We start from the raw sequence: 25,051 nt of genomic DNA, 5'->3' as shown, positions 1-25,051 counted from the left end.
CAGTAAATAATAATAGATTGACACAACTAATGATAAATGAAAATCAAACGACAAATGATAACAAAGCAAAAACAAATAATATAAAATAAATTATAATCATTACAGCATCTTGCTTAGATGTTTATCTAAATGAGTCTTAAAGCTTCGAACTGAACTACATTGCACTACCTGTGCAGGAAGTTTATTCCATTCATTAACTACACGGTTGGCAAAGTTGTTTCTATCTACTTCCAAATTTAATCTATTTCCGGATAGTTTGAGACCATTGTTTCTTGTCTGATTCTCATTCAATGTGAAAATTTTGTCACTTTTGATGTTTTCAATTCCCTTTAGAATCTTAAAGACCTGTATCAAGTCACCTATGAGTCTACGCTTTTTTAGGGAAAACAGATTCATATGTTTTAGTCGATTTTCGTATGATTTATTTTTGATATTTGGAATCAGTTTTGTGGCTCGCCGTTGTACTTTTTCCAGTCTGTCAATGTCTTTAATGAGATTCGGTGACCATACGGAAACAGCATATTCCAAATGTGGACGAACTAACGATTTATATAGCTTGTTATTGAGTGATGGACTTTTGAAATCAAAAGATCGCGCAATCAGTCCCAGAATCTTATTTGCTTTCTCAGAGGCTGAAATACACTGCTTGGATGGTTTGAGGTCGTTACTGATAAATACGCCGAAATCTTTTTCACTATCCACTTTTGTTAACGAATTTCCAAATAAATTGTAATCGTACTTATTGTTGTTTTTACCTATGTGCATTACCTTACATTTACTCGTGTTAAATTTGATTAGCCGCTTTTCAGACCATTGCTGTAGTTTATCTAAATCTTCTTGAATATCTAATTGGTTTAAGTGATCATTTGCCACTCCGCACAGTTTTGTATCGTCAGCAAATTTGGAAACAGTAGATTTTAGTCCATGGTCTACATCATTTATATATACTATGAATAGAAGTCGGCCCAAGAACGGAATCCTGAGGAACTCCACTTGTAACATTTTCGCATATAGAAGTTTTTCCATTTAAAACAACTCTTTGTTTTCGACCATTCAACCAATTACTAGTCCAACTTAATAGGCTACCACTTATACCGTGTAAAGCTAATTTAGTAAGGAGTCTCGTGTGGGACGGTATCAAAAGGTTTTGCAAAGTCTAGATATATTAAATCTATATTGTTTCTTTTGTCATAATTCGATATAACTGTGTTGTAGAATTCGAGTAAGTCACGCAAGAACGTTTCCATCTGAAACCATGCTGGCTATAATTTATCAAACGGTTACTTTCTAAATGATGTTCGATAGCATCTCTGATGATAGTTTCCATTATTTTTCCTACTATTGAAGTCAAACTTATAGGCCTATAGTTATTTGGCTTTTTGTCACCTTTTTTGAATATGGGAGTAACGTTAGCTAACTTCCATTCTCTTGGGACATCTGCGGATATGATGGATTTCTTGAAAATAATTTCTAATGGAACAACAATCTCATTTTTAATTTCCTTTAAGTTTCTTGGATACCAACCGTCAGGCCCTGGTGTTTTATCAACTTTGAGTTTATCTATACACCATTTAATTTTTTCTTTTGCTATATTTACCGTAGTAAGTTTACCTTAGACTTTTCACAGATTTCAGTTTGGAGTTCACTTTGAGGTGTTTTGTCTACGAATACCGAGCTAAAATAATTGTTTAAGATATTACACATTCCTTCATTTAAATATTCAAGTTGACCGTCAGCAGATAATAGTGGACCAATGTGATTCCTAACAACCTTTTTATCTCTAATGTAACTATAGAATTCTTTTATATTCTCTTTGGATTTATCAGCGATGTTCATTTCGTATTGTCGTTTTCTTTTTATTATTGCCTTTATTAAATCTCTCTGTATTGATACATAACTTTCATACTCATTAGATGCACCCGAGCACTTATATTTCTTATAAGCCTGTCTCTTTTTAGCAATACTTTTTTCAGTTTCTTTGTCGAGCCACTCTGGGCGAGACTGATTTGGGAGACGTCTGTCCTTAAAAGGAATGTAAGTTTAAATCATCTTAGTGAGCGTATTTTGAAATATTTCCCACATCTGATCTACAGGTCTTTCGTTTAATTTTGCCTCCCAATCTGTAAGCTGAAGCTCCTGACGTAGTCCTATGAACTGAGCTTTACTGAAATCGGGTATTTCAGAAACACAAGTATCTATTCTAGAAAAAATTAGGAGTTTGAATGTAACTAAGTTGTGATCGCTATTTGCAACAGATTCACCGACTTCTACATCAGTTATCATGCTTTCGCGTCTAGTGATCAATGGATCGAGTAAGTTTCCATATCTTGTGGGCTCTTTTACATGCTGAATTAAGTAAGTGTCACCAAGAAAATCAATCAAGCGACTACCTATATGGCCATGTCCAAGGGTCATCCAGTCAATGTCAGTAAAATATATGTCAGTATATATATATATATATATATATATATATATATATATATATATATATATATATATATATATATTTATAATCTCCATGACCGTCGCGCAGAGGATTCGAACCACTGCTTATGGACCCAAGAGAGGCTCCACAACACCCGCCTTTGACCACTCAACCACAGACGATCTAAAACCGTATGAACTCATAATCTATCTGATTACCGAGATTGGGGAGAGCGCTAACTGCTCCTCCATATAAACCCCCATTTTACAATACGGCTAATCGCACCAGTGGGAATGGTAAGGACTAGAACGGATCCCCCTTACGCTTCTTGCCATCGTAACTATGTGAATAATTCGCTAGTAGACAGCGACATCAATCATACAATCTCCATGACCGTCGCACAGAGGATTCGAACCACTGCTTATGGACCCAAGAGAGACTCCACAACACCCGCCTTTGACCACTCGACCACAGACGATCTAAAACCGTAAGAACTCGTAATCAGATAGATTACGAGTTCTTACGGTTTTAGATCGTCTGTGGTTCGAATCCTCTGCGCGACGGTCATGGAGATTGTGTGATTGATGTCGCTGTCCACTTGCGAATTATTCACACACACACACACACACACACACACACACACACACACACACACACACACACACACACACACACACACACACACACACACACACACACACACACACATATATATATATATATATATATATGTATATATATACATATGTATATATATATATATTTATATATTGTATATATATGTATATATATATAAATGTATGTATGTATATATATATATACATGTGTATATATATATATATATATATATATATATATATATATTAATATGATTATTTTTAAAGCAGACAAAGGAGGCCAAGTTGTTACTTTAGAACTTTCGGATTATGTTAGTAAAGCCTACGATTTGTTAAATGACTCGGAAACCTTCGAAAAGCTCAACAAAAACCCCTTAAGAACTCAGCCGCTGAATTTAACAAACAAGTACGCAAGATTTCAGTGGATGATTGCATTAATAATTTGAAGGTCACAAATCCGAAGCTCCACTACTTTTATGGCCTTCCGAAGGTTCACAAACCAGACATTCCTTTAAAGTCTATCATTTCTAATCGGGGCTTCTGTACAAGTAAACTTTCCAAATGGCTCTCAGACCTTTTGTTACCATTTTTGGCCACTTTTCAAACTCTCACATTAAAAACTTCTTAGCTTTCAATTCCAAATTTTAAAAAGTCAAAATACAGGATGCCAGGTTTAGACAGAAATTCGGTTGCAGCATAGGTTCGAGTTTATCTCCTATTTCGGCCAACTTGTACAGGGAGCACTTTAAGTGCACTCTGTTACCCGCCATCAAGCCGTTCTGTTATGTTGATGACATTTTCTCAGCGTGGGATGATAAGTGGGGTGCGGTCGAGGTATTTCTGGACAAGTTGAATCAATTATCTCCCAACATTAAATTGAAAACCGAATGGAAAGAATGCCAATAGATACCTCTCTTAGATATTTTAATTAGAAGGATTGATGAAGGTTTATCATTTACAGTTTATAGGAAACCTATCTATTCAGGTAGTTACCTCCACTTTTTCAGTGACCACTCCGACAAAGTCAAGAAGAGTGTAGCCTCCGGCCATTACCTGAGAGCCTTTAGGATTTGTAGTCCTGGATTCTTGGACCAGGAGAATGACCTCATCAAAAGGCAAATTTTGAAGTTGGCATACCCATCCTGGTTCCTGAATGAAACCCTCAGCAAGGCTAGAGCCAGTTACCATAAAACTTTAGTTTCCACCACGCAACCCTCTTTCAAAGACGTTTTAAAAATTCCCTATTGTAATTCCATCAATCCTTCTTTTAATTTAATTCCCAACAACCGCCTCAAAGTTACTTATCATTACCCTAATACTATACACAAACAAATTGTTGATGTCCATCAAAGGTTAAGGGTCGTTGAGGCTCCAGCAATTTATACAAAGGATTACAAAGGATTACAAAGGCGGAGCATGCCGACAGGAGACCTTGTGATCCATATCTAGGTCGGATGCGAAAAATAAAAATCATAATAATAAAATAATAGATAAAAACTATAATAATGTAAATAACAAATAAAATACATAAATAAATGCATAGGTATAGTTAAAATAATAAACAAACAGGTAAATAGTAAATAATAATAAATTGACATATAACTAATAGTAAATGAAAATCAGACAGACAAATTATAACAAAACAAAAACAAATAATATAAGATAAATTATAATCATTACAGCATCTTAGGTATTTATCTAAATGGTTCTTAAAGCTTCGAACTGAATTACATTGCACTACCTGTGCAGGAAGTTTATTCCATTCATTAACTACACGGTTGGCAAAGTTGTTTCTACCTACTTCCAAATTGAATCTATTTCCGGACAGTTTGAGACCATTGTTTCTTGTCTGATTCTTATTCAATTTGAAAATTTTGTCACTTTTGATGTTGTCAATTTCCTTTAAAATCTTAAAGACCTGTATCAAGTCACCTCTGAGTCTACGCTTTTTTAGGGAAAACAGATTCATGTGCTTTAGTCGATTTTCGTATGATTTATTTTTGATATTTGGAATCAGTTTTGTGGCTCGCCGTTGTACTTTTTCCAGTCTGTCAATATCTTTAATGAGATTCGGTGACCATACGGAAACAGCATATTCCAAATGTGGACGAACTAACGATTTATATATCTTGTTAATGAGTGATGGACTTTTGAAATCAAAAGATCGCGCAATCAGTCCCAGAATCTTATTTGCTTTCTCAGAGTCTGAAATACACTGCTTGGATGATTTGAGGTCGTTACTGATAATTACGCCGAGATCTTTTTCACTATTCACTTTTGTTAATGTAGCGACGATCTACTGAGAATTGGAAGATGAGCCTATATACTGTATGTGTGCGCGTGTATGATTACGTACCTATATGTATTTATTCATGCCTTCGTATTCAGAACGATTTGTTCCACAATTTTTCGTTTGTTTCCATTGGGAGACCGCTTTTCCTCTAAACGTGTCTTCTCCCCCCTTTTTTTTTTTTTTTGTGAACGAAACTTTTCTGTTCGTTCAGGCCTTCGCTTGTTTGTTTTTTCTCGTCCGTAAGCTTACTGTATTGGTCTAAGAAATAGTTTCTTTGTTTTTAACCAATTCCTTCCTCCCTTTTCATATCACAAGTAATAATAATGTTCAATTTTCCTTTGTTTTTGTTGTACTGCACAGGATTTTGTGTTAATTTTTTGTCTTAGCCACCTTTTTTTTTTTAGAGGAACCATGGGGCAGGGTGTAACATGACACGGGTGACTGGAGCCAGAAAGGAGACAGTCAGAGACAAACTTTTTCAAAAGACAGACGTCTACGAGTGACCATATCCTCCACCAGCTGGAGTTATCGCCACAAGCTGGCGCAACCCTTAGTATTACGTTAGAAGCTGACGTGAATATTAATCACGTCAGCAGTTGGAATTATCGCCACAAGCTGGCGCAATCCTCAGTGTAACGTCACAAGCTGACGTAAGTATTCATCACCCAGATTACTTCTATTAGTTCTAGAAAATCTGCCCAAAACGGAACCGGAGCCAGGTCGTCGGAGCCACTTTTTCTCCTCCCCCTTCGTCTGCTGCCCAGAATTCACACAACCTAGCCCCATACCGGGATTGGATTTATCCTGCGGTAAGCACCCTACCTTCTTTGTTCCTCTATTTTGTCCTGCCTTTTTCGTAATAGACTAATTTTGAACATAAAATCCTTTGCAGTGCAATAACCGTAATAATTGTATAACCGGTGTTATCTTTTGTTATTTGTGCAATCCAAATGTTCTTCGGTCTAGACACTTCGGGACCTATAGGTCGATTATTACTTAAGTCAGCGAGTTGACGTATAATTTCAAACCTAGACCTAGCCAGGCATTTCAATTTTGTCATTCCAGCCTAACATTTGAATCTCCTTTTGTTAAATTCTACGCCACACGCTACGCCACACGCTACACCACACGCTACATCACACGCTACGCCACGCGTCACGCCACGCGTCACGTCACGTCACACGTCACGTCACACGTCACACGTCACGTCACACGTCACGTCACACGTCACGTCACACGTCACGTCACACGTCACGTCACACGTCACGTCACACCGTCGTCACATCACACCGTCGTCACATCACACCGTCGTCACATCACACCGTCGTCACATCACACCGTCGTCACATCACACCGTCGTCACATCACATCACGACACGTCAATTTCACGTCGCGTTCTCCTCTCGACCCCAGTCTAACCCACTTAGTGATTTCAATCTTTGGTTCATATTCTTGCCGATTGTTTTTCTATTAGGCCTGAACGTTTATGCTAATTTCGATTTCCAGCTTGGAGCCACGGGGTTCCGGTCTTACTTATCCAACGAATCCACCTTCCGAGGACTTCCAGCCAGGTTTCTCCGTCACCTCCTTACAAGACAATTTTCAATATTTTATGAAATATCTTGTTAACACCATTAAGAATTATATATGTATATTTTGTGCATTCACACATGCTATTTTCTTGTTCCTTCTATATTGTGTACCTCATCCATATTGCGACCGAGTGGTCCTCGGTCATGACAGAACTGGCGCCCAGAACTCTGTAAAAGTACATATTATTGTGAAATTTGTTACCCTAAATTGCTCCAGTGGGTCTATAATGGCCTAGTATTCTTCCAATCTCCTCCCACTGTGTCTATCCGAGCCTCGCGATGATTCAGCTCGTCGCCGTCACAGTTAACGAATTTCCAAATAACTTGTAATAAGAACATAAGAACATAAGAAATAAAGGAGACTGCAAAAGACCATGAGGCCTACACTAGGCAGCTCCGTATCCATCACCACCTGTCATCCCCATCCATAAAGTTGTCTAATCGTTTTTTAAAACAACTGATAGTTTCAGCGCTTACTACATGGTTACTAAGTTTATTCCATTCATCGACCACCCTATTAGTAAACCAATTCTTGCCTATTTCCTTCTTAAATCTTAATTTGTCCAGTTTATACCCATTACTGCGAGTCCTGCCCTGTTGTTTTATTGTGATGACCTTGTTTGCATCACCCTTGTTATAGCCTTTGATCCACTTGAACACTTCTATTAGATCACCCCGCACTCTGCGTCTTTCCAGAGAGTGTAAGTTTAGGTGCCTAAGCCTCTCTTCGTAAGGCAAATTTCCGAGTCCTTGTATCATTTTGGTCATTCTTCTCTGTACTGATTCTAGTGAATTTATGTCCATTCTGTAGGACGGAGACCAAAACTGTACCGCATAGTCAAGGATGGGTCTAACTATCGCTAGATAGAGTTTAATAATTACCTCTGCACTTCTATTCGTTACCGTCCTAGCAATGAAGCCTAATGCCCTGTTAGCTTTATTTCTGGCGCTAATACACTGCTTCCTGGTTTTAAGGTCCGGACTCACCAGAACTCCCAAGTCCCTCTCACACTCAGATTTTTCTAAAAACGTGTTATCTAAGTTGTATCTATTTTCGGGGTTGTGTAGCCCTACGTTTAACACGCTACACTTAGAGATATTGAAGTTCATTTGCCATTTCACTGACCATGTTAACAGCTTATTAAGGTCATCCTGCAGAATCTGGGCGTCGTCTCCTGACCTAATTAGGCGTCCTATTTTAGTGTCGTCCGCAAACTTACTAACATAACTATTTAACCCTTCGTCTAAGTCGTTTATATACATAATGAACAACAAGGGACCCAAAACCGAGCCCTGGGGGACCCCGCTAGTAACATTGCCCCACCTAGATTTGATTCCATTTATGGTGACCCGCTGTTTTCTGTTACTAATCCAAGCTCTAATCCATTCTAACACTTTTCCTCCTATGCCATGGGCTTTGATTTTATTTAGTAGTCTCTGGTGTGGCACTTTGTCGAACGCTTTGCTAAAGTCAAGGTAAATAACATCGTAATTTTCATTGTTGTCTGACGCCTTATATACCTTAGTGTAAAAGGATAGAAGATTAGTCACACATGACTTACCCTTGGAGAAACCATGCTGTGAAACACGAATTAAATTATGCCCTTCAATGTGTTCTCTGAGTCTATTTACTCTTATTGATTCAAGCATTTTTCCTATAACCGACGTCAAACTGATTGGCCTGTAGTTGTATATAGACGATCTATTTCCCTTCTTAAAAACAGGAACAGCGTTTGCCTACCTCCAAGCAGTTGGAACAAAACCAGTGTCTACCGATTTATTGAATATTTCAGTTAACTGGTCGCAGATTTCAAATTTACACTCTTTAAGCATTCTTGGAAAAATTTCGTCTGGACCCGGAGATTTTGTAGCTTTAAGTCTGTCAATCTGCTTGACTACTTCTTCTTTACTAATGCTGATATTAATTAGACTATTTTCTTCATCCCCTCTGAAAATCGGATCGCAGTCAGGTACTTTATCTAACCTCTCATTAGTAAACACCGATAGAAAATAATTGTTAAACTCCTCACTCATTTTTTCTTCCGATTCAATCATGACATTTTCGTCGTTTTTAATTGGTCCTATTCTTTCTTTATTTTTTGTTCTATAGAGGTGAAAGAAACCCTTTGGGTTGGATTTTGCTTGACTGGCAACCTTGATTTCATAATTACGTTTCGCTGAACGTGTATTCCTTTTAACCAGCTTTGCCATTTCGTTATATCTTGATCTAAGGTGTGATTCCCTGTTTTTCGTCTTTACGTAAAGTCCTATTTTAATTCCGATCTAATGTTTAAATCTGTCCGTAATACATTTTGGATTATTACTGTTTTTCCGTATTTAATTTATGGGGATAAATTTATTTTTTTCATTAATAATTAAATAAGTCAGATTGTTATACATTTCATTTAAATTACTGACCTGACTGTTGGGCCCTCGCCCCCCAATTGACCTGACCTAAGGTATGCGTATTACCCTCCTTGATCCAGACCTGACCTAAGGTATGCATATTACCCTCCATGGCCCACACCTGACTACCAGCCCCGCGACGAGAATCAAGAATGTCTGAGACGTCCACATGACATTTCGTATTCAATTTCAAATAGGTTTTTATATTGTCAAAGTTTGCTCTCCTGAAGTCTGGTACTTGAACATTATTCGTACTTTTTAATTTTTCCCAAATAACATTAAATCTTATTTCTTGATGATCGCTAGAGCCTAGACTATCTCCCACTATTACGCTGCTAATTTGGTGCTCATTATTAGTTAAATTAAGTCCAGAGTATTTTGTCCCCTCGTAGGATCGGTAATCACTTGTTTTAGGAAATTATCCTGCACTACATCTAGGAATTTCTTCGCTTCATATGATCTCATATTAAAGTTTCCCAGTCAATGTTTCTATAATTAAAATCTCCCATGATTACAACGTTTTTGTACTGGGACGCTCTGTGAATTTCATGAATCAGGAAATCAGTCTGCTCAATGCTGAGGTTAGGAGGTCTATACAAGACGCCAATAATAACTTTCTTATTCTTGCCTATAATCTCTACCCAGATAGATTCCGTACAGTCCTCTTCCTTAATCGAATTGTTGATAATACAGTTTAATGTATTTTTAACGAAAAGTGCTACGCCTCCCCCATTCCTTATGAAAAAACTTATATCATTCTATTTCGATTTCCGGAAGGAAATGGTTATCAGCCATGTTGATCGAGGATTCAGTAATAGCCATAATATCGAAATTTTCTACGCATGCTTTACCTCGCAGCAAATCAATTTTGTTAATTATGCTCCTGCTATTTGTATAGTAAACTTTAAGTTTATCTTCCCTCCACCTGCTTTGGTGATTTTTTACACAGTCCTCTAAGTTGTTTCTATTGCCTAAACTATATTCCGATACTTCCCCCCCTACTCCCACGTAATCTACCCGAAAAAACCCTGTAGGATGCCTACTTCTCGCTCAAGGGATTCAGCAAGGAGCCGAAATCCTCTGGGAGACAAGTGCACTCCGTCCCTTGTGTATAGGTGATTCTTACCATAAAAGCGGTCCCAGTTGTCGACAAATGCCCATCCATTGGCCTTACAATGTTTTGCCAGCCTGCAATTCATTGCAATAGCCCTGGAATGCCACATGCCTCCAACTCTACGCCTCGGAAGGATTCCACATACTACAGGAACACCTCCCCTATTTCTAATCTTGTCTAGCGCATCCCGGTACCGCGCAAATAATTCCTCACTCCCTAACTTACCTATATCATTTCCTCCGGCACTCAAGCAAACTACTGGGTCCTTTCCTTCCCCTACTAGACACTCTTCAATCCTATCTCTAACATCTCCTATGCCCGCGCCGGGGAAACACACCTGCGTCCTATGTTTCCTATCTTTGTCGCAGAAAACCCTGTCTAAATACCTCACTTGACTGTCACCTACTACCAAAATCTTACCTGTGGGCAGGGATCCAGCGTCTGCCCTTTCCTTCTTCTCTTGGATTTCATTAGTTCCTTCTTCCTGCAGATTTGCCAGCACTTGAAACGAGTTTTTGCATTTCAGTGGGGCTGGTGAGGACTTTTTTCCACTTTTCCGCATCTTATTTCTCACCGTATTCCATCCATGCTCATCGCTAATTTTGTCTTCCGTATTATGGGCCTTCGAGCGGAGAACTCGATTCTCCTCTTTAAGGCACTTAACAGCATCCTCCAAGGCTTCAATTCTACTAAGTAGAGATTGTACCTCTTCGGCGCTGAACACAGTGACACATTCACTCGCCATATCGCTAACTAAAACAGCTACCCGGTTGACCTGACCTGAGTGACGACTACTGCTTAACTGACGACTTCTGTTTAACTGTTATTTTTACCTATGTGCATTACCTTGCATTTACTTGTGTTAAATTTCATTAGCCACTTTTCAGACCATTGCTGTAATTTATCTAAATCTTCTTGAATATCTAATTGGTTTGAGTGATCATTTGCCACTCCGCACAGTTTTGTATCATCAGCAAATTTAGAAACAGTAGATTTTAGTCCATGGTCTATATCATTTATATATACTATGAATAGAAGTGGCCCAAGAACGGAACCCTGAGGAACTCCACTTGCAACACTTTTCCATCCAGAAGTTTTTCCATTTAAAACAACTCTTTGTTTTCGACCATTCAACCAATTACTAGTCCAACCTAATAGGCTACCACTTATTCCATGCAAAGCTAATTTAGTAAGTAGTCTTTCGTGTGGGACGGTATCAAAAGCTTTTGCAAAGTCTAGATATATTAAATCTATATTGTTTCTTTTGTCATAATTCGATATAACTGTGTTGTAGAATTCGAGTAAGTTAGTCACGCAAGAACGTTTCCGTCTGAAACCATGCTGGCTATCATTTATCAAACAGTTACTTTCTAAATGATGTTCGATAGCATCTCTGATGATAGTTTCCATTATTTTTCCTACGATTGAAGTCAAACTTATAGGCCTATAGTTATTTGGCTTTTTTTGTCACCTTTTTTTAATATGGGAGTAATGTTAGCTAGCTTCCATTCTCTTGGGACATCTCCGGATATGATGGATTTCTTGAAAATAATTTCTAATAGAACAACAATATCATTTTTCATTTCCCTTAAGATTCTTGGATGCCAACTGTCAGGCCCTGGTGTTTTATTAACTTTGAGTTTATCTATACACCTTTTAATTTTTTCTTTTGTTATATTTACCATAGTAAGTTTACCCTGGACTTTTGACAGGTTTCAGTTTGGAATTCACTTTGAGGTGTTTCGTTTACAAATACCGAGCTAAAATAATTGTTTAAAATATTACACCTTCCTTCATTTGAATATTCAAGTTGACCGTCAGCAGATAATAGTGGACCAAAGCTATTCCTAACAACCTTTTTATCAGGGCTGTGGAGTCGGAACACAAAACCTCCGACTCGGACTCCGACTCCGACTCCGACTCCTCTATTTTTGGCCACTCCGACTCCGACTCCGACTTCGACTCCAACTCCAACTCCTCTTCATGTAATTAACTGATTATGGCCTTCATATTCTATAAAGCCTATGCAACACACTTACGCTCCAATCTTGAGTAGACTTATATCATTATAACTGGTTTATATCAAAGAATGAATATATATTATAGTGTGGCTTTCCTATGTTTGACCTCTTCATTAATACTTTATAACTGAAGTAGAGACAAACATTTTGAAAGGATATTGAAGAAAATTCAGTAAAAAAAAAAGATTCTATAATGTAAGACATTTGGCATAATATATATCTTTGCAAATAAGTCATAAGTACATTTAAAAAACAAAAAATACTGTAAAACAAAAGTTGAAACATAACCTTTGTAAATATATAATGTAATATTTTTTTACATATATAGTTTTGCAAATACAAAATAAAAAAATTAAAATACTTTATAAAAGAAGTTTAGGCAAATTTCTTGAAAGGAAACAGTAAATATAGAGAAAATAAACCTTATTGATACGAGTACGGTACAAGGTCGAGTGTTACAGCTGAACATGTATGATACTGAAAGGTATATGTATCATACATACTTTTTGGGTATCATTATACTTCATATGTTTTCATACCTTCTTTTGTCTTAATGTACTGAAATTACTGACACAAGTACCTCTTGGTTTAACTACATACTGGTACTGCTATGCGATTATTGCGATGGATGGACATTACTCTGGTTCTAGAACCGATCTTATTGATACGAGTACAAAACAAGATACACCTGAACATATTTGAAACGTGAAACTTTTTTTCTTCAATTTTAAATATCCTTATTTCAATAATTCAGTGTTAAAAATATAGAGGGAAAAAGAAGGGGAAATGAGAGAAGAGATAGTATTATTGCGGTAGTCTACAGTTGAAATCATAATTATCCTACTGTTTGGCAACATAGCAGTGGGAGAAACTGCCGAACTGATGGAGTGATGGAAACGATGCACATGGAACTTGACAGGAATATTACAGCTCCCGTGACTATGTGTCAACAGGTGTAAAATGGAGGTGTTTGATTTATTTAAGTAATACTTTGGATGTTTATCGGTCTATGTATAAATTTGAAAGCCAGCGTTGCACAAGGACGTTTTGGGGGTTTAATGGAATGACCATGAAAATAAGACGATGAGGTTTATTACATTTTATAAAATTTCATTTCTTTTTTATATAATCTACTTATAAGGAGTATGCACTGCATAACTCTACAGACTAAACGAAGGCCTTATAAAATGTAAATTTAACTGGAGTCCGAGTCGGAGTCGGTATATTTTTACCGACTCCGACTCCGACTCCAGTGACACCGTTATTGCTTCCGACTGCGACTCCGACTCCAACTCCACGACTCCGACGCCGACTCCACAGCCATGCTTTTTGTCTCTAATGTAACTATAGAATTCTTTGGAATTCTCTTTGGATTTATCAGCGATATTCATTTCGTATTGTCGTTTTCTTTTCTTTTTTATTGTCTTTTTTAAAGCTCTGTATTGATACATAACTTTCATAGTCATTAGATGCACCCGAGTACTTATATTTCTTATAAGCCTGTCTCTTTTTAGCAATACTTTTTTCAGTTTCTTTGTCGAGCCACTTTGGGCGAGCCTGATTTGGGGGACGTCTGTCCTTAAAAGGAATGTAAGTATAAATCATCTTAGTGAGCGTATTTTGAAATATTTCCCACATCTGATCTACAGGTCTTTCGCTTAATTTTGCCTCCCAATCTGTAAGCTGAAGCTCCTGACGTAGTCCTATGAACTGAGCTTTACTGAAATCGGGTATTTCAGAAACACAAATATCTGTTCTAAGATTATTTAAGAGTTTGAATCTAACTAAGTTGTGATCGCTATTTGCAACAGTTGCACCAATTTCTACATCAGTTACCATGCTTTCGCGGCTAGTGATCAATAGATCGAGTAAGTTTCCATATCTTGTGGGCTCTTTTACATGCTGAATTAAACCACTGTGCATTTCAAGACAACTACCGTTTCGGTGGATCTCTTCACACGTTCCTAAAGATGGTTGCATCTGTCAAATTTGTGTATTGATTTGACGCAATCGTTTCAATTAGTTTCTACAAAATTAACTCATAGGTCTCCGTATGTACAGACATAAACAGGAATGACAAAGGTAGCAGTGTAATATAGTCAACGAGCATTTTTACATGCGAGAATTAAAAAATCTCGACAGCCGTGACCTTTGTTTACATTCTTTTGTCTCCTTTTAGACCAACCATTTGCAACTGGAACAAGCCGCAATTCTGACTGATGGTCATCCAAACAACCCGGAAGATTCATCTTAACTGTGTTCCATCTAGGCTGTAATGAGATCACCCACACGTGCTAAGATATTCTCTCCCTGATATAAGAAAAATAAGTAAATGAAATAAAAAAGAAATTAAATAAAACAATAATAGATAAATAGAATAAGAAATTTAGCCGTGCAGGCAGATCCATCTGCACATAAAATACCTGATCGTTGTTGAGTTTCGGAACCTAAACTGGATTCGATAAGCAACGCCAAGAAAAGCCACAGGCTTCTTTCGTTAACCTAATGTCAAGTTGGTCTCCTTCAGCCATTTGTTGCCTCCTGGCCACTATCCAGATTCACTTTCTAATGTGTCTGTAGATGCGGCTTTGGCACTCTGTGTGAAAGGCAAAACTGTATAGCATTGCATGTACAACAGTAGCAATATCACCAACTATATAATCAACTTGTGTGATGAAAAACTGATTGTACTGGGTCATAGAATAAAAGCATGTCTTCAACTTTAAGCCATTCTTATCCCTCTAGAACGTAAGGGTCCACTCACCTGATTAGACACGCCCATTCCACGTGTTATTCGAGACTGCTCCCTAGTCACCATTCTTACGGTAAGCGGTGGAGGTCCAGTGTACTACAAATGGGGACTAGCACAGTTCATCAGCGGTCAACACTACTTGGAATCCCTTTTTTAGGAATAACCTGCTCACCCCACATGGAGATGGGGCAAGAAAAGGTGCCCCGAACATGGCCTCCCCAATCTAGGGATCCCGAGAGGCTGGAGTCTGATCTCCGGAATGGGTAGCCTGTGTTTTTATTTCACACTATCAAATATTGCCCCTGCCGTCCTACCACACTGATATATTTTTGTCTGTCTACCTCTTGTATGCAGGTGGCTAATAAAAGGATATTACAAGGGAAAATAGTGTATTTGATCAATTAAAGCACTACAACAAAATGTGTGTACATTTAGAAGGCAAAGAAGGCATGGTTCCTTCTCAAAATTGGCACATGGAAATACAACCAATACAATAATTTTGATAGATCAATATAAATAAATTTCAAGGTATATACAAAGGGGAAGCATGTATTTCCCAATCTACTCACAAGTACAATGCAAAACAATCGTGTACAATGTCACAATAAATATATACATATATATAAATATATATATATATATATATATATATATATATATATATATATATATATATATATATATATATATAAGCAATCGCACTTGTTCCTCTTGTAAGATTTGCCACTCTATCTGTCCTTGTTTGATATTTTCTTCATATTTCTAAACCTCCGATTGCTTTGTTTCATTTCATTTCTGGTCTTCGCGATGATCAACTGTTTGAGTTTTACTTACCTTGTAAGTTGCGAATGTCTTTCGCTTTCCACAATAATGTTAAATGCACCATTTGAATACAATATTGAATATGTTAACTGTCCTATATCGGGACCCCATATTACTCCTTATCAACTACTTTTCCATCCACTAACCTTTCCCATGTGTACTTATGCTTGACTTTTTTCTTAAACGCTGTTAGCTATCTTCAATTCTCTTTCTAAGCATATTTCCACCATCAACTCTCCACTATACTCTTTACTTGGGACTCCAAAACTCTCTGACACTCCATCCCCTACTCTAGCATTGATATCTCCCAACGTTATCACATTGACATTTCTTCCAAAACTATCTAAATACTCATTTATAGCTATCCAAAAAGCCTCCCTTCCCTCTACATTCTTCTCACTACCAGGTCCATATGAACATACAAACTCATATTTCTCATCACAGTTTTACCTACATTAATAATATTAGATACTTCCACCACACGTGATAATTAATAGATGTGAATGTGGATATGTAAGTGGAATCCAATTTAAGTAATTAACATGTCAAGTTTATCGCAACCACAAATGTAAGTAATCAAATTCAATTCCATAAAATTTTGTTTTTCGCATTCATATAATTGCCTAGAGGTAATTCATCAAGGTCTTGGATCCCGTGTTGGCCTCATGATCGACAGCTATTACCCTCCCGGATGAGAGCTCAAATATTACCCGATCTATGGTAACGCTGAGATCTTATATATATGTTCAACCCAAATTGTTCATGTGTGTGCGTTTGCTTGCGTGTGTTTGCATGTAGGTGTGTGTGTGTGTGTGTGTGTGTGTGTGTGTGTGTGTGTGTGTGTGTGTGTGTGTGTGTGTGTGTGTGTGCGTTTGCGTGCGTGTGTTTGCGTGTGTGTCTGTAAGTGTAAATCAATCAATCAGCCATTTCGAGTCCACTACTGAACGAAGGCTTCTCTCATACCGATCCATGACTTTCACGACTGTGCCAACTTCTGCAAGGTTACTCTTGCAAACTTTTCTATATTATCTCTCCATCTTCTGCACGCTTCCCATATCTCGGCGTCCATTCAGTAACACACTTGCTCCATCATCCATCATTCGTTCGCGCTAACCTGTTAGATTTGTTTTACTTTCATTCTTTTACCGTCTCCACGATATCTTTCATTCCAGTCCTCTCTTACTCAATTTACACTCTGTCTCTCATTATATTCCAGCTATTGATCTCTCCATTCTCCTTTGTGCACTCCTTGACTTTATCTCCATCAATTTCGTCAGTTTCCAGGTCTCACATTCGGGTGACATTATACATTTATTGAAAATTTTGCGTTTCAAACATGTAAAGAGCCTTGCATAACCTTTTTATGTTTAGCAAACACTTTCCAACTGATTGTAATACGCTTTTTTATTTCATTGTCATGATCTGTAGTCATGTTTACCCTCTGACCAAAATGATTATAATTTTCAACTTCTTCAAGATTCTCACATTCGATTATAATCCCTTTACTTTGCATTTTCGTGTTGAAGATTACTTTGGTTTTACTCATATACATATTTAGACCTAGTTTGAGGGTTTTCTTGTTTAGATCACTTAGCACGTATTGCAAGCCTATCGTTCTTTCTGATTAAAGTGTTCGCCATTAATCTTCAAACATTTCTCTTCCCAATTCAACCTGAAACTCTCTTCCAGGTAAACTGTAAACATCTTGAGTGAATTTGCAATGTCTTGTCGTCCTCCTTCCTCGATCTTCATTTTTTTTCTTTATGTACTCGAATTCCAGCGATACCTTTTGTATAAATGCTTTCTAGAACCCTTATAATGTGTCCGTTTGCATCCCGCTTGCGTATAGATTATAATATTGCTATTTGTTCTACCACGTCAAAGGCCTTCTCGTAATCTACGAAAGCTAAATAAGAGGTATCGTACTTTCTCTCATTTTGTCGATTAGTTGATTCATCGTCTGCAAATGGCTTTTAAAGCATACCTTTTCCCTTGGTTGGTTTCCATCTAAAAGTTTACTTCCTCCATTTGTAAAGATCTTAGAGTTAATTTTTTCAACGATTTCTGTTCTTTCTTCTTTCTTTGCCAATTTCCTAATAATATTCATTAAATTCGAATTCATACCTTCGATGGTGTCCTCGCTACTTAAAATATATTTCTATCTTCTGACTGAAAATCCGGGGAGTTCGTTCAGGGTATGGCATGCGTCGCGATTTGCTACCAGTCACTCTGTCAAATCAACCTCAGTACATGCCTCTCTCTCTCGTATTTCCCATCTAGTGCATGTGCTATATATATATATATATATATATATATATATATATATATATATACACTCACACACACACACACACACACACACACACACACACACACACACACACACACACACACACACACACACACACACACACACACACACACACACATATATATATATATATATATATATATATATATACACACACACACACACATATATATACATATATATATATATATATATATATATATATATATATATATATATATATATATATATATACAGTAGTAAAGGAAGCTGTATAGTTCAATGAGTTTCAGTCTTTAGGATTATAGCAACGATTTCTAACCACCCCATCCCACCTGCTTCACCTGTGACACCACGGCTTTGCAACATGCGGGAAAAAGCGGTGTTGCCACGTGTCTTAGAATTTGTTCAGATCGTTGTTATAACCCTAAAAGTTATACTCATTTTACTAAACAGTTTCCTTTACGATATACAGAAATCCAAATAGCACACAGATGGGAAATAAGAAAGAGGCATGTACTGAGGTCGACTTGGCAGAATGGCTAGTAGTAATTCACGACATATGCCATTCTTGAACGGACTACCTGGAGCGCACAAACTAGATATGTTCTTTCGTTGGGAGGACTCCGTGTTCTTTGGGGGTTATTGGTTTCTAATAGATCCTGCTTGAAGGAGGTGGCAAATGAGGCATCTAGTGGATCGAGTTGTCGTAATTGCCACGTAAGAAGATTGGGGCCCACAGTTCTCGTGTGTGTTTGTGTGTGTGTGTGTATGAAAATCATTACAACCACAGATGTAAGTAGTCAAAATCAATTCCATAAACACTTGTTTTCAGCTTTCATATAATTGCCAACGTGTGGCTTACCAAGGTCTTGAATCACATGTTGATCTCGTGATCGACAGCTATTACCCTCCCGGAGAGAGCTCAAAGCTCCTATACTGCCCGATCTATGGGTACTGTTGTGATCTTAGACGCATACTAAACCGAATTTGTGTGTGTCTGTGTATTCACTTGGTCTTTGGATCACGTGTTGGACTCGTGATCGACAGCTATTTCCCTCCTGGAAGAGAGCTCAGAGCTCGTAGGTCCGATCTATGGGTAATGCTATGACCTTCCACACACACACACACACCCAACTCCCCGCCCACGAGTGTCAGAGTAACGACCCGAAGCGCAGCGGTACCGAAATAATTTCGGCCCTGGGCAGGATTCGAGCCAAGTACTGCGGGCACCACCATGGTAGTAGTTCAGTCCTCTACCAACTGCGCCACCGAGTCGTGTGTGAGTGTGTGTGTGTGATACACCATGGTCTTGGATCACGTGCTGGACTCGTGATCGACAATTATTAACCTCCAGGAAGAGAACTCAGAGCTCATATATAATCCGGTGTATGGGTAATGCTGTGACCTTATACATACACACCCAACTTCCCGCTCACGAGAGTTTGAATAACGATTCGCAGCGCAGTATTACTGTGTGGCAACACGCCACTTCTAGAGTGTCCCCTTAACGCATATAACATCTTTGTAATATAGAATTACTAATCGTGGCCAATCTATTATATGTGTCCGTGGTAATGAAATTGTATATTGTAAATATTGTTGCCACATTCAAGCATAGCCCTTATATTATAAATAGTGTCTGTAACATAATTGCATAAATTGTACATACATACATACATACATACATACATACATACATACATACATACATACATACATACATACATATACCAAAGCCTTTTCCCCCCTACACGGGGGGTAACCAAAAAGAAAAAGGCATAGAAACCACTCCCACCCATTCCATTTCCTAAATATTCCACTCCCCTCCACCCTCCTCCCTCCCTCTTATCTTGGCACCCCCTGGATGACGGGTAATCCCTGCATCCTGTTCACTGCCCTGGGTCAGACACAGTGTCACAAGACACAGCACATCCACAACAAGGCCGCTTCATAAATTCAGCGACCCCTCCTCTCTGTCCCCTCATGCAGAAAAGGAGAAGACGGGGAGAAATCCCTTCGGGCTGCATCAAATTTTTTCTCATACATACTTCCTCACCCTCCATCCCCCACCCACTCCCCCTCATGCATCACAGCATAATCTATACACAACCCTTCTCCGTTCACCCCTATCTTCTTTCCTCTCCCGTCCTTCCTCCACAGACATTCCTCTCTTTTGTAATGCCCCTTTCACCCCATCCATCCATCTCATCCTAGGACGCCCCCTCATATTCACTCCTTCCACCTCTGCCTTCCACACTTCTTTTACTAATCTTTCTTCACTCATTCTTTCCATGTCCAAACCATCCTAATTCTCTTTCATCAATCCTATCTCCCAGTTCCCTTTCCACCCCTGTTCTCCTCCTCACCTCCTCATTTCTCACTCTATCTAGCCTAGTAACCCCTATCATACTTCTCAGACACCTCATCTCAAACACATTCAAACTCCTTCTCTCTTCCTCTCTCATGTTCCATGTTTCTGCCCCGTACAATGCTGTTGGCACAATCACTCCTTCATATAACCTTTTCTTAGCATCCATTCCCAGATGTCTATTTCTCATTACACTTTTCAATCCACCAAGGCATTTACTCGCTTCTCTCAATCTACATTCTACCTCCACCCCCACTCCTCCCTTTCCTGCCACATTCGCACCCAAGTATCTAAAACTATCCACTTCCTCCAGTCTTTCACCCTTAATGCTCACTTCCAGCCTACTGTCACTCTCTCCCCTTGTACATCTCATCACCTTACTTTTACCCACATTTATCTTCAGCTTCCTTCTTTCACACACCTTCTCAAACTCTGTCACTAACTTCCTCAATCCCTCCTCTCATCCTGCTACAAGCGCAGTGTCGTCAGCAAACAACAGCTGGCTCACCTCCCACTTTTCTCCATTTTCTTTAATCATCTCCAACCCCTGACCCACTACCCTTGCATTCACCTCTCGCACCACCCCATCCATGTAAAGATTGAACAGCCAGGGCGACATAACACATCCCTGATGAAGTCCCACCTTTACCTCAAACCACTCACTCTCTCCCTTTCTAATCCTAACACAAGCTCTACTACTCTCTTAAAAAACTCTTGACTGCCTTTAACAGCTTTCCTTCTATTCCATATATCTGCAATAACTCCCACAGTGCCTTCCTGACTACCCTGTCATAAGCCTTTTCCAAATCCATAAAATCCCCCAAAAAACATCCTTACCTTTTTCCTATAGCTTTCTCACATATCTGTCTTACCACAAAAATCTGATCTACACAACCCCTACCTGTCCTAAAACCACACTGTTCCTCACCAATTACTCCCTCTGTTCCTCTCCTGATCCTCTCAATCAAAACCCTCCCATAAGCCTTCCTAACTACACTTAACAAACTTACCCCTCTGAAACTACTACACTGATACTTGTCCCCTTTTCCCTAGTAAAACGGAACTATACAGGTACTCTTTCGGTCCTCCTGCACTCTACCCTCCTCTCACTGACTTCTCTTCCATTATCATCTCTTCATCTGCACCTTTTACCTTTTCTTCTCTACTTGATTCGCCTCCTTTTTCTCTTTTAATTGGACATACATATACCAAGGCTTTTTCCCCTTTACAAGGGGAGTAGCCAAAAAGAAAAAGGCATAAATTCATTACCACCCATTCCATCCCTGAATACACTCCACACCCCTCCACCCTCCCTCCCATCTTAGCACCTCCTGAATGACGGGTCATCCCCGCACCTTGTCCACTGCCCTGGGTCAGAAGCAGTGTCGCAAGACACAGCACATCCACAGCAAGGCCACTTCATTAAATCGGCGACCCCCCCTCTCCGTCCCCCCATTGCATAAAATGAGAGGACGGGGAGAAATCCCTTCGGGCTGCGTCAAATTTTGCTCACACATACTACCTCACCCCCCATCCACCCGCCCATTCCACCTCATGCTATCACAACATCATCCATATACAACCACTCTCCATTCACCCCTGTCTTCTGTCCTCTCCCGTCCTTCCTCAACAGACCCCTCTTCACCCCATCCATCCACCTCATCCTAGGACGCCCCCTCATGTTCACTCCCTCCACATTTGCCTTCCACACCTCTTTTACTAGTCTTTCTTCACTCATTCTTTCCATGTGTCCAAACCATCCTAATATTCTTTCATCAGCCCTAACTACCAGCACTCTTTTCACCCCCGTTCTCCTCCTCACCTCCTCATTTCTCACTCTATCTAGCCTAGTAACCCCCATCATACTTCTCAGACACCTCATCTCAAACACATTCAAACTCCTTCTCTCTTCTTCTCTTATGTTCCATGTTTCTGCCCCATACAGTGATGTTGGCACAATCACTCCTTCATACAGTCTCCTCTTAGCATCCATTCCCAAATGTCTATTCCTCATCACACTCTTTAATCCACCAAGGCATTTACTCGCTTCTCTCAATCTACATTCTACCTCCACATTCACTCCACCTTTTCCTGCCACATTTGCACCCAAGTATCTAAAACTATCCACTTCTTCCAGTCGCTCTCCCTTAATGTTCACTTCCAGTCTACTGCCACTTTCACCCCTTGTACATCTCATCACCTTACTTTTACCCACATTTATCTTTAGCTTTCTTCTATCACATACTCTCCCAAACTCTGCCACCAACTTCCTCAAACCCCCCTCCGATCCTGCCACAAGCTCAGTGTCGTCCGCAAACAACAACTGGCTCACCTCCCACTTTTCTCCATTTTCTTTAACCATCTCCAATCCCTTGCCCACTACCCTTGCATTTACCTCTCGCACCACCCCATCCATGTATAAGTTGAACAGCCAGGGTGACATAACGCATCCTTGACGAAGTCCCACCTTTACTTCAAACCACTCACTCTCTCCATTTCCAATCCTGACACAAGCTCTACTACTCTCATAAAAACTCTTGACAGCTCCCAGAAGCTTTCCTCCTATCCCGTATATCTTCATAACCTCCCACAGTGCCTTTCTGTCTATCCTATCATAAGTCTTTTCCAGATCCATAAAAGCCCCAAAAAACATCCTTCCCCTTTCCTATAGCTTTCTCACATATCTGTCTTACCACAAAGATCTGATCTACACAACCTCTACCTGTCCTAAATCCACACTGTTCCTCACCAATTACTCCTTCTGTTCCTCTCCTAATCCTCTCAACCAAGATCCTCCCATAAGCCTTCCCAACTACACTCAACAAGCTAATCCCTCTGAAACTACTACATTCACACTTGTCCCCCTTTCCCTTGTAAAGAGGAACTATACAGGCACTCCTCCAGTCCTCCGGCACTCTACCCTCTCTCCAACAAACATTAAATAACCTCACCAACCAGTCCACCATCACTGTACCTCCCTTTTTCAGACATTCCGCATGGCATCCATCCAGACCAGGTGCCTTACCTGCTTTCATCATCTTAACAGCTGCTTTCACTTCATCCTTCCTTATTTCTCCTCCATTCTCCTCATTCATCACTCTCATTTTCTTCGCACTTCCCACTGCAGCAATCTTTCCTTCCCTATCCTCCTTCACATTAAGCAACTCCCTAAAATATTCTGCCCATCTTCCCCTTACTGCCTTCTCATCCATTATCATCTCACCATCTGCAACTTTTACCTTTACTTCTCTACGTGATTCGCCTCCGCTTGCTCTCTTAATTTCTTTACAAAACATCTTTTTTTTAATTTAATAATTTTCTGTCAAACTCTTACCCCATTTCACATCTGCTCTCCTCTTTGCCTCCTTTACCTTTTGCTTTACTTCTATTTTCTTTTCTTTGTACCTCTCATATGACTCCCTCGTCCTATTTTGTAACCAATCTGTGAAAGCTCGCTTTTTCTCTTCTACAACCTTTTTTGTTTCCTCATCCCACCATTCACTACCCTTTCTTCTATTTCCCCCTGTCCTTCTTGTTCCACACACCATCCTTGCACACTTTATGACTCTCTCCTTGAACCATCCCCATTCCTCCTCCACACCCAGCTCTACTCTACCCTTTACTCCCTCCCACTCCTCCTTCAGCTTCTTTCCGTACTCCTTCTCCTTTTCCTTCTCATTCAAAGAGTTCACTCTAAGAACCTCCCTACTTTTTGTCCCTTTCCTCTTCCTCCATCTATCCTCCACTTTCAACTTACCTTCCACCAAAAAATGATCTGATATTCCCCCACCCTCTCCCCTTAGCACATGTACATCCTTAACTCTTCCTATCATAATCCTATTTACCACTACATAGTCCATTAGCGCTCTATCTACCACCCTTCCCTCCACCACCCTCTCCCATGTGTACTTATGCTTGACTTTCTTCCGAAACACTGTATTTGCTATCATCAACTCTCTTTCTAGACACATTTCCACCATCAACTCTCCACTACGATTCTTTCCTGGAACTCCACATTTCCCTACCACTCCATCGATTGGACCATTTCCCACCCTAGCATTAAGGTCTCCCAGTACTATCACATTGACATTTCTTCCCAAATCCTCTATGCACTCATTTAGATCTATCCAAAAGGCCTCCCTTTCTTCTACACTCTTCTCACTGCCAGGCCCATATGCACTTATAAAGACCCACATCTCCTTCCCCAGTTTCACCTTCATCCACATTATCCTTGAGGAAACCTCCTTCCACTCCACTACCCGTTTACCTATCTCTTCACTTACTAGAATGGCCACCCCTTCCCTCCCTCGCCCTCTCTTCACTCCTGATAACCTCCCACTTACACTCC

The sequence above is a fragment of the Oratosquilla oratoria genome, chromosome 12 (assembly GCF_046742065.1).
Source record: "Oratosquilla oratoria isolate Oo_2021 chromosome 12, ASM4674206v1, whole genome shotgun sequence".
Lineage (NCBI taxonomy): Eukaryota > Metazoa > Arthropoda > Malacostraca > Stomatopoda > Squillidae > Oratosquilla > Oratosquilla oratoria.
The sequence above is the reverse complement of the archived record's forward strand: the minus strand, read 5'-3'. Positions refer to the sequence as shown.